The sequence below is a fragment of the Crocuta crocuta genome, unplaced genomic scaffold (assembly GCF_008692635.1).
Source record: "Crocuta crocuta isolate KB4526 unplaced genomic scaffold, BGI_CrCroc_1.0 scaffold343, whole genome shotgun sequence".
NCBI lineage: Eukaryota > Metazoa > Chordata > Mammalia > Carnivora > Hyaenidae > Crocuta > Crocuta crocuta.
In genome coordinates this window covers 4,401,142-4,411,599 of record NW_027532679.1, presented here as the reverse complement: position 1 = coordinate 4,411,599, position 10,458 = coordinate 4,401,142, and the positions used below count along the sequence as shown (strand labels likewise).

General features: G+C 39.1%; 1 long non-coding RNA gene across 1 annotated transcript; it reads left to right on the top strand.

Moving 5' to 3' along the window:
• The first annotated feature begins 473 nt into the window (after positions 1-473).
• LOC144245339 (uncharacterized) lies at positions 474-2,434 on the top strand. Its single transcript, XR_013339230.1, has 3 exons — positions 474-602; positions 1,726-1,849; positions 2,327-2,434. It is a non-coding gene; the product is annotated as an uncharacterized LOC144245339 (long non-coding RNA).
• Positions 2,435-10,458: the final 8,024 nt, after the last annotated feature.

Sequence of the window (10,458 nt, the reverse complement as noted above, 5' to 3'; positions counted from 1 at the left end):
CCACTCCTCAGTCATTCACTTCCTCAGGGAATAGATAACTCAGAGAAGAGAAGAGAAGAGAAGAGAAGAGAAGAGAAGAGAAGAGAAGAGAAGAGAAGAGAAGAGAAGAGGAGAGGAGAGGAGAGGAGAGGAGAGGAGAGGAGAGGAGAGGAGAGGAGAGGAGAGGAGAGGAGAGAAGAGAGAAGAGAAGAGAAGAGAAGGGAAGAAAACAAGGTAACTGGCTTTTGGTTTTTGAATCTCAAAAGCTAGGCAATACATTTGGGAACATAAGTGACGAGTCTGATCAAAAGCTTCCTGTCCCACTGCACCCCAACCAGATTAAGTTGTTCCAGAACTGAAGAAAAAGGAGTGTATGAAGGAAAATGAGCCCGAGAGGAGAACATGAAAGAACTCCATGAAGGTTTGTGAGATCATAGAGCACAGCGAATGCACGACTCTCTTCTCAGGCAGGGCCCACAAGAGGTCCAAGATCTCAGAGAAGAAATGGTTTCACATGTGCCAGGGTAGAAAACCTAGACAACTTCCTAACATCTTCCTTTAGCTCACCTTTACCTTCTGAGAAGATGGAAGAGTGACCTGATGCTGCAGAGGATGGCTATGAGGTAGCACAGGTTTTAACACTACAGTGAGTGTCTCAGGGCGGAGGGAACCACAGTTACTCTGTTTGTTCAGTCCAAGTACAGATACAACAAGGTGCATCCTTTAGACCCGACTTGGAACAAGGGATGATGTAATGGAGACCTAGATGGACCAGTGACAAAGGTCCAGCACAGGTTTTGGAGACCTTAGGAGACATCAGCATGGCTAAGTCACAACCAAAGACCCGATATCCTCCCCATCTCAATCCCATGTCCCCAATGTCTTGGCATAACATTAACATCACATCACTTAGACAACACTGGGGAAAGGGCAGGAAACTTCAAATTGGCCAAGATTAAGTTGTTACTACTCAGAAGAATAGGAGCTCTTAAAAGAAATTTAAGATAAGTATATTTCTGAGTTAGTCATCTAAGATTTACACACGTGTTTTTTTTTTTTTAAGAGTACCTCAATGATACCAGGAATGTAGCTCCCACATTGTTAAAGTTCTTATTCCCAGGATCATATGATTTTTCCTTCTTTTTTAGAGGTGGCCCACCTGTTGTTCTCCTTGGTCCCCAGAACTTGACTACCTTCCTATCTTTGGATCTGACCTCGCCTCACCCTCCTTATTATATTAGTTCTTCTTATAATATATACCCTATATTGGAGTTATTTAATGCCTATAATGTTTAATGGACTGTAAGGTTCATGAAGGAAGGGACCATATCTATCTTATCCACCCAGAACTTAATATAATGTTTGATACATAATAGGTTCTCAATAAATGGTTGAATAACTTTTTCCTATAGCAACACACAAGTGCACAGAATACATGTACTGCAGCTTTGCTGGCAATAATACTAAATAATTCAAACTAAGTGATCATCAATAGGGAAAGAGTAAAGTGATTTAGAGTAATTAGAGCACCTCTGTAATATGGAATAATGTGCCTTAGCAAACTACCAGAGAAATAAAATATATCTTACAATTTATTTAAAAGTCAAATTGGATATTATTCCTTAATTATGTCCCACCTTAGATAATCATTGTTTTTGCATTCTTCCCCATATCACAAAGAGAACTGGTTTGATGCTACCCTTTGAAAGACTCAAGTTCAAAACTTGAAATTTTCTGTACCCTAAGGAATTCTTACAGGGGTCGCATGATTTAGGAAGTTGAAAGAAGTTATCACCAATGATTATGACCATCATCATCACTGAAAATTTACTGAATCCTTACTATGTGCCAGGCACCATGCAAACACTTGGTAAGTGGTATTCATTTTGAATCTAATCACCTTGTGAAGTAAGTATTTTCATACCAATTTTACAGATTAGATTCAGGGATTGTGAGAAAGAAACCATAAACTAACCCTCAATGATTCTACCTCCTGGTGTTCACACCTTTTTGTAATCCCCTCTCCTAAGTGTGGGAGGGATTTGTCACTTGATTCTAACAGAATATGGTAAATGTGATAGGATGTCACTCCCATGATTACTATACTATGTAAGACTAGCAGACTGGAGTCAGAGACTCGCTCTCCTCCACCCCCCCACCTTGAGACTTGGATGAGATAAGCAGCCATATTGGAGAAGTAATGTGGGAAGGAATTATGGGAAGCCTCTAGAACGTGAGGGCAACTGACAGCCACTAAAAAGAAGGGGGACTTCAGTCATATAATCAGCCGCACAGCCTCAAGGAAGTGAATTCTGCCGACAACCTGAATGAGCAAATTCTTCCCCAGGCAAACTTCTAGATGAAAACCAGACTGGTCCATACCTCCATGCAGTCTTGTGAGACCCTGAACAGAGGATCCAATTAAGCTGTGCTCAGACTCCTCGCTGTGAAAATCGTTGACATAATAAACACATGCTGTTTTAAACCACTAGGCTTGTGGTAATTTGTGATGCGCAATAGAAAACAAATGCAAGGAGGTTACATTTCTAATCCTCAATCGTCCCGAAGTTGTGGGACTGGCTGTCTGACCCAGGCCTGTTGACTTACAAGTGCAGGTTTGGGGTGGGGGTGGGGGGACATACCCTGCTTTGGCTGCCCCCAAGTGGTGCTTTCAGTATTGTGTGAGCTCCCAGCCTGACTCCAAAACACGACTTGTTTGAGTTCCTCTAATCACTTAAACGAAAGGATCATCCCTGACCTGGATCACCTAAGGGATGGAACTATCTTTTCACGTATGCTGAAGCTGCCTGATGCAGCCACAATAATATGGGTCCGTCTTGGGCCCTATTCAAGAAATATCATAGATCAGTGGCCCTGGAAGGACTTCCTCAACATGTGGGCTCTGATGAACATAGACCGCACCTCACCGTGGGGCTGGAAGTATAGATGCTTAGTTAGTTACTCAGTGAGCTGAATGGCAGCAGGCAAATAGCAGCATTTTGCTTTCAATGATTTGCTGTTCAGTGGCATCAGTATAATACCTATTAGTGTCCTATTAATCAGAATGGGCAATCATCTAGTCTTGAGCTCCCAGAATGCCCTGAGAATATCAATGTATGAGAAATAATTATGGCATTAGATATGGTGCTGTGCACTTCTATTTTGTCTGGTGAAGGCATTTGTAAACCACATCAATTTACTACTACACTAAAGGCAAAATGTTATCTAAGAGATGGATGAAAATATCTCTCGTATATTATGGAGACCTAAAACTATAGTAGTTCACTCATCCAACATCGTCATATCAGTAACCAGAACTTACAAATTTCTTCTTTACAAGAAGCTCTCATAAAAATGTTTTCTTTATTTACTATATCCTCCTATTAAGGTGGATGGAGAAAATCAATACAGGAATTGATTCTTCTGCAGGGAAGCAAAATGAAAAGGGAAATAAATACATGTATTATATTTTGTCATGAGTCTTGTTACAGTTGGAAGCATTTAAAGAACCAAATGTTAAAAATAATGACATTGAGTAAGTATGGCTTGTTTATTTACACATTTATTAGCTTAACTCTTATTTGTCACATATCTACCAAGTTCAGAAGCTTACTGTGTACTTGCAAAGAATACAAAAGTAATAGAAATATGATCTCTGTTTCTAGAAGCTTTCAATTACATGGGTCTAAAATAACCACTCTGGCTAATTCATTCAAGCACAAAGAGCCACTGAGACATGTCTGACCATTCTTACAGAGATATTCCATCAGTACACGTGGACACACAGAAAAGCCTGGAAGTAAGTACATCACAATGTCAACCATGGTTATCCCTAGATGATGAGATCACATGTAACTTTTTAAAAGTATTTGTATTTCTTAAGTAAATAAAAATACTCTTTAAAAATGAAAAGAGAAGGTCTTTCAAACCATTAGGACTAACATTAACTAAACAGATCCACCAAGTCCACCAAAACAATAATGCACGCTCATTCTTCTTTTAGCAAAGAGCTATTTAGGAGTAAATAAAGAATATTCACAGATTTTTTAAAAAAATTATGTCTTCTTAAAACTGAGTAATATCAACAAAAGTGCTTAAGTGTCCCGTCATTATTTTATTCTCAGTAGAAGTTCAAGCTTAGTTTATCATTTTGTTTTTGCTTTGACTAAAATTTCAAAGCTTTTGTAGCAGTGCATGCTATGAAAGATCTGATTGTAACACAACACCCTTGAATCACTTTGCATGAGATAAGCCCCAGGAATACTGGAGGAAGGTGTTCCTGGGATTGAGAGTTGAGGAAACATCTGGCAGCAGAATTCAGCCACAGATTTAGGGCACACATTGTAGCCCCGTTAGACTTTGGGGAGGAAGTGATTATATTGAGCACAAAGGCAAAATACTGCTTAAATAACTTTTTCTGTTGCCTGTGTATGAAATAGCTAGAAGGATGTTCTACACTACTACAACACCCCCCAGAGAAAAGAAGAGGGGTCTTTGATCTTTCTCCCTAATTGCTCCCCTCCACACTGTCATGGCCATGCATGCTCATGCTGGAAACTTCACCACGTGTCCAGCCTCTGGACAGCAAGGTCGGCTGGAATCCCTGAGGGCTTTTCCACTGTGGGTGTAGGTGGAAGGAGAAGGGTTCATATGTTGAGTTCTCTATTTTTCAAATTAAATACCTTGGCAAGTGGTGAAGCCCAGAGGGCTGAGTTTGCCATGCCCAGTCCTACAGCTGCTGGCTCCGGAGGGCAGGGATCACATCAGCCTTACTTACCACTAAAGATCTGGCACCTCAGATAGTACCTAGCACATCACAGGGGCTCAGTAGGTAATTCAAGCATTTAATTTTTTTTTTTTTAGTTTTTATTTATTTTGAGATAGAGAGTGAGCAGGGGAGGGGTAGAGAGAGAGGGAGAGAGAGAATCCCAAGCAGGCTCCGTGCTATCAGGGCAGAGCCCGATGTGGGGCTTGAATCACGAATTGTTCGTGACCTGAGCCAAAACCAAGAGTTGGACGCTTAACCAAATGAGCCACCCAGAAGCCCCGATAGGTAGTTCAGAAGTGATGCAGTGAAGGAGTGAAGGAATGCAAACTTTCCCTTGGTCACTTTTAAAACCTCCCATCTGGAATAATAACAGTAACCTCCTGACTGATCTCGTCCTTTCTACTTTCGATCCTCTATAATCCATTCTCCACACAAGAGCCAGTATGATCTTCTTAAAAACAAATAAGGTTCTAAAATTAGATCATGGTGATGGCTGAACAAATCTGTAAACATATTAAAACCATTGAATTGCACACTTCAAATGGGTGAATTTTAGAGTGTGTAAATTTTGTCTCAGTAAGGCTATTAAAAAAAATTGTCATTCCCCTACTTAAAATCCTCCACTGGCTCTCCCCATTTCACTTAGAACTCACCAGGTTACTTACTGTGACCTGCAAAATCCTATCCCATAGGCTCTGCCTGTGTCTCCATCCTCATCTCCCACCAGCGACCACTTACCTCCCACCAATCCCAGAACCTCCCTATCTTCTTCTTGCCTTAAGGTCTTGCACATGCTCCTTAGCTCTGCCGCCACTGCTCTTCTCCATAATATTCTGAGTGATGCCTCTTACTCAGGTCTTCCCACTCTGGCCTATGCCCTTGCAAATCACCACCCTTCAATTCCACCTTCTATCATACTACGTTTTCAAAGCACTTCTTAGTCTTCAAAAATTATCATGTTGCTTTTTTTCTTTATTGTTTCCTTTACTCAAACATAAATTCTGTGAGGGAAGAGAATCTTCTTGTGTTTACCTCTGAAGAACAATGCCTGAGACACGGAGGACTAACAAATGTACGTTAAATGTTGACTGCCTGTTTCCTGCATAGGCAGTTTATTCTGCCAAGCCTACCGGGGAAAAATTAGTATCTACCTGAGTATATCTTTACAACAAAACACACACACACACACACACACACACACACACACACACAAATATATATATATATATAAAGAAAAAATTCTCATTGCTTTGGAGTAATTTTTTATTTTTTACATGCATAGCAAAATTAGCTAACGTCTGTCTGGGAACAGCATCTCCAAAGTTAAAAGATTAAAATAATGTTAATATCCCACTATACAAAGATGTATTATAATGCTGCTAAAGTCTTAAACATATGTACTTTGGATGGTTAGTAGTGGAGTCGGCAGGCCTTCCAGTCCAGACCATTACTAAAAGCATACTTACAAAACACCTAGATCGTAAGAAGCACATCTTCATTTTACTTTCTTTGGCTGTTTAGAACTCTCAGAAAGCCAAGGTAATATTTGTAAAACATGTACGTAATTACAGAAAGCTTTCCTTTTAACACTACACTCTAATTATAATTTCAAGAATGATATAGCTCAATCATAGCCACACCCTCGGAACCACTTTTAATAACATCTAACATTCACAAAGCTTTCGTTGCTTCAAAGTATTTCCAGATGAATTGTCTCATGTGATCTTTGCAACAGCCTTTGGGAGAGAGAAGTGTTATTATTAGTTCTTTTTTGAAGAGGAAAGAAAAGTTCAAAGGGTTAGAGAGACTTGTGTAAGGTCCCACTGTTAGTAAGGAGGGATTCTAGCCAAGTGTCAATCCTGACAAATCTCTTGCCTTTTTTTCTAAGGTCTCATTTGGGAAACCATAACTGTTCCTACATATTATGCAACAAGAAGTGATAGCAATCAAAAGTGCTCCAGGGAATTAATAGCTAATAATTGGATTAAGAGGGATTTGTATTCAATTAAAATGGTTTACTTCATTTTAATAATCTGTATGTTCCAAACGAGAGTTTGGCCTCTTGTGTCACAGATTACACACATACATATCTAACATATTGACTAATAGAAATATCACTAATGCTTAAGCAATCTGGCTTTTATATTTTTATGATTATGTTGCCACTGCTTATAAATGGTCTTACAAACCCTCGGTTGAACTTTTAAAGGTTTTCACAAGGAAATCAGGTTTCAATAAGTAACACTGTATCAGGAAATCACTTTTTAGCAGCATTTAAGAAGTGCTTGCTTACTTCTAGAGTTTTAAAAAAAATCTTTAGTGTTAGAGATTTCTAAGATTTTATATTCTACGTGGAACCTCATTGACATTAGGTAATTGATAGCCTTTTTTAACCCCACAGGATGTCTGATATTTCTCTTCTAGTTCTTATCATGCATTAATTTCTCATAAGTCTTTGATAAATCTGTCAAGCTCATCCTTAAGGATTTTCTTCTTAAGCTCTGAATATTTAGCATTCCCATCAAAACTGACACAGCCTCTCCAAAGCAATTCCAAAGACTACTATAACCTTACATAAATACTTAAGTGTTTAATCTCTATAGACACCTCTTGAGATGCTATTCTAGTTAGTAAGAATAGTTTGATGTATAAATACCTTAGGAGAAACTGTAACAATTTTCCATTGAAAGTTCTGTTCATTACTTGGAATGAGAAAAATCCTCAACCAGTTTATTCACTATTCACATTTTATGATTATTCTTGGCAACCAACTGTCATGTAGAAACCAAGCTATCAACTAAGTAATTTGCATTTTCTTTTCTTTTCTTTTTTTTTGCATTATCATTCTTTCCCAGTCCTTCTCCCTGCAGAGCTCCACCTCCTCCACAAAACTGACAATCATTTTACTTTCTGTGAATAAAGAACATCTCAGTTGCTCACCGTAATGACCTGTTTAACTATTCTTTGCTATTAAAACGAAGTAACTCCTGTATGTATCATTAGTCCAATAACTAATCTTCATAAAGGATCTAAGAGACTACTAGATCTCAGACAGCTCTCTCTGAATCAAAGGTTTCATGATGTTCTGCAGTTTTTAGATTACATATATCTTATCAAGAATCAATCGCTTCAAAGTTTGGAACGTCTCTGTCATAAAACTAACTTGCTGTTTCATCAGCATATGTATGTGGATTAAGTCATCTCCTGGTTCTGTTGTGTGCGCCACATACATGGAGATTGAGAAATAAGTATGTTCAATAAGTTATGAGATGCAGAAGACAAAGTAAAAGTCTAATACTCTACGAATGTATTAATCACACAAACATGTGATCTCAGTAAGCTGACAAGAACAATGTTCTCCCAGAATTGCTAAATTTAGCATACTGCCTAATAAACTTTGGTTTGGGCACCACCTAACGGCAGAAAATGTTTTTTAAAAATCCTGCTTTGCAGACGACATGATACTCTACATAGAAAACCTGACAGACTCTACCAGAAGCCTACTAGAGCTGATCTATGAATTCAGCAAAGTTAAAGGATACAAAATCAACATAGAGAAGTTGGTTGCATTTTTATACAATTAGGCAACAGAAAGAGAAATCAAGAAATTTATACCATTCACAATTGCACAAAATAAACCATAAAATATCTAGGAATAAACCTAACCAAAGATAGAAGAGATCTGTATGATGAAAACTATAGAAAACTTATGAAGGAAATTGAAGAAGACACAAAGAAATGGAAAAACATTCCATGCTCATGGATTGGAAGAATAAATACAGTTAAAATGTCATTACTACCCAAAGCAATCTACACATTCAATGCAATACTAATCAAAATTGCACCAACATTCTTCTCAAAGCTAGAACAAACTATCCTAAAATTTGTATGGAACCACAAAAGACCCCAAATAGCCAAAGTAATATTGAAGGAGAAAACCAAAACGGGAGGCATCACCATCCCAGACTTTAGCCTCTACTACAAAGCTGTCATCATCAAGACAGTATGGTATTGGCACAAAAACAGACACCTAGACCAATGGAATAGAATAGAGAACTCAGAACTGGACCCACAAATGTACGGCCAACTAATTTTGACAAAGCAGGAAAGAGTAACCAATGGAAAAAAGACAGCCTCTTTAACAGATGGTGCTGGGAGAACTGGACAGCAACATGCAGAAGAATGAAACTGGGTCATTTTCTCACACCATAACAAAAATAAACTCAAAATGGGTAAAGGACCTGAACGTGAGACAGGAAACCGTCAAAATCCTAGAGAAGAAAGCAGGAAACAACCTCCTTGACCCCAACCGCAGCAATTTCTTACTTGACACATCCCCAAAGGCAAGGGAATCAAGAGCAAAACTGAACTATTGGGACCTCATCAAGATTAAAAGCTTCTGCCCGGCAAAGGAAACAATCCATAAAACTAATAGGCAACCGACGGTATGGAAAAAGATAGTTGTAATGACATATTAAAGGACTAGTATCCAAAATCTATAAGGAACTCACCAAGCTCCACACCCAAAAAACAAATAATCCATTGAAGAGAGGGGCAGAAGATATGAACAGACACTTCTCCAAAGAGGACATCCAGATGGCCAACAGACACATGAAATGATGCTCAGCATCCCCCCTCATCAGGGAAATACAAATCAAAACCACACTGAGATACCACCTCATGCCAGTCAGAGTGGTTAAAATGAGCAAATCAGAGGACTCTAGATGCTGGCAAGGATGTGGAGAAACGGGCACACTCCTTCACTGTTGATGGGAATGTAAACTGGTGCAGCCCCTCCGGCAAACAGTGCGGCAATTCCTCAAAAATTTAACAATAGAACTCCCCTATGACCCAGCAATAGCACTCCTAGGAATTTACCCAAGGGATACAGGAGTGCTGATGCATAGGGGCACATGTCCCCCAACGTTCATAGCAGCACTCTCAACAATAGCCAAAACATGGAAAGAGCCTAAATGTCCATCAACGGACGAATGGATCAAGATGCGGTTTATCTATACAACGGAATACTCCATGGCAATGAGAAAGAATGAAATCTGGCCATGTGTAGCAACATGGATGGAACTTGAAGGTGTTATGCTGAGCGGAGTAAGTCAGGCAGAGCAGGACAAATACCATATCTTTGCACGTATAGGAGGATTAGGAGGAACTTAACGGAGGACTGTTGGGGAGAAGAAGCGGGGAAATAAAGGGGGAGAGGGAGGGAGGCAAACCATAAGAGACTCTTGAATGCCAAGAACAAACTGAGGGCAGATGGGGTGGGGGGAGGGAAAGGGGGGTGATGGGCATGGAGGAGGGCACTTGTGGGGATGAGCACTGGGTGTTATATGGAAACCAACTTGACAATAAACTATTTTAAAAAATCCTGCTTTGCTTTCGGAGGCTTACTCATTTTTGTATTTTATATTGAATTAGAAAACATCTGCTCTTCCGAACTAAACAGCTTTAAGTGTTCAGTTTTCCGAAGAGGATTTAAGCCCTTTCCACACCTACTTTGGAACAGTAAACCACCTTTTACAATGGGAAAGTGCTCCAGTGAAGTGAATATTCCTAAAACTTCTACTCCATCCCTAAATGTTTAAATTTAACCTCATAATTTAGAAAGATGTTTTTAATTGAATTTAGTTAAGAGTTCCCAAGCACTTCTACACTATATATTTTTTATAATAACCTGTCACAAAAACAGCTTATCT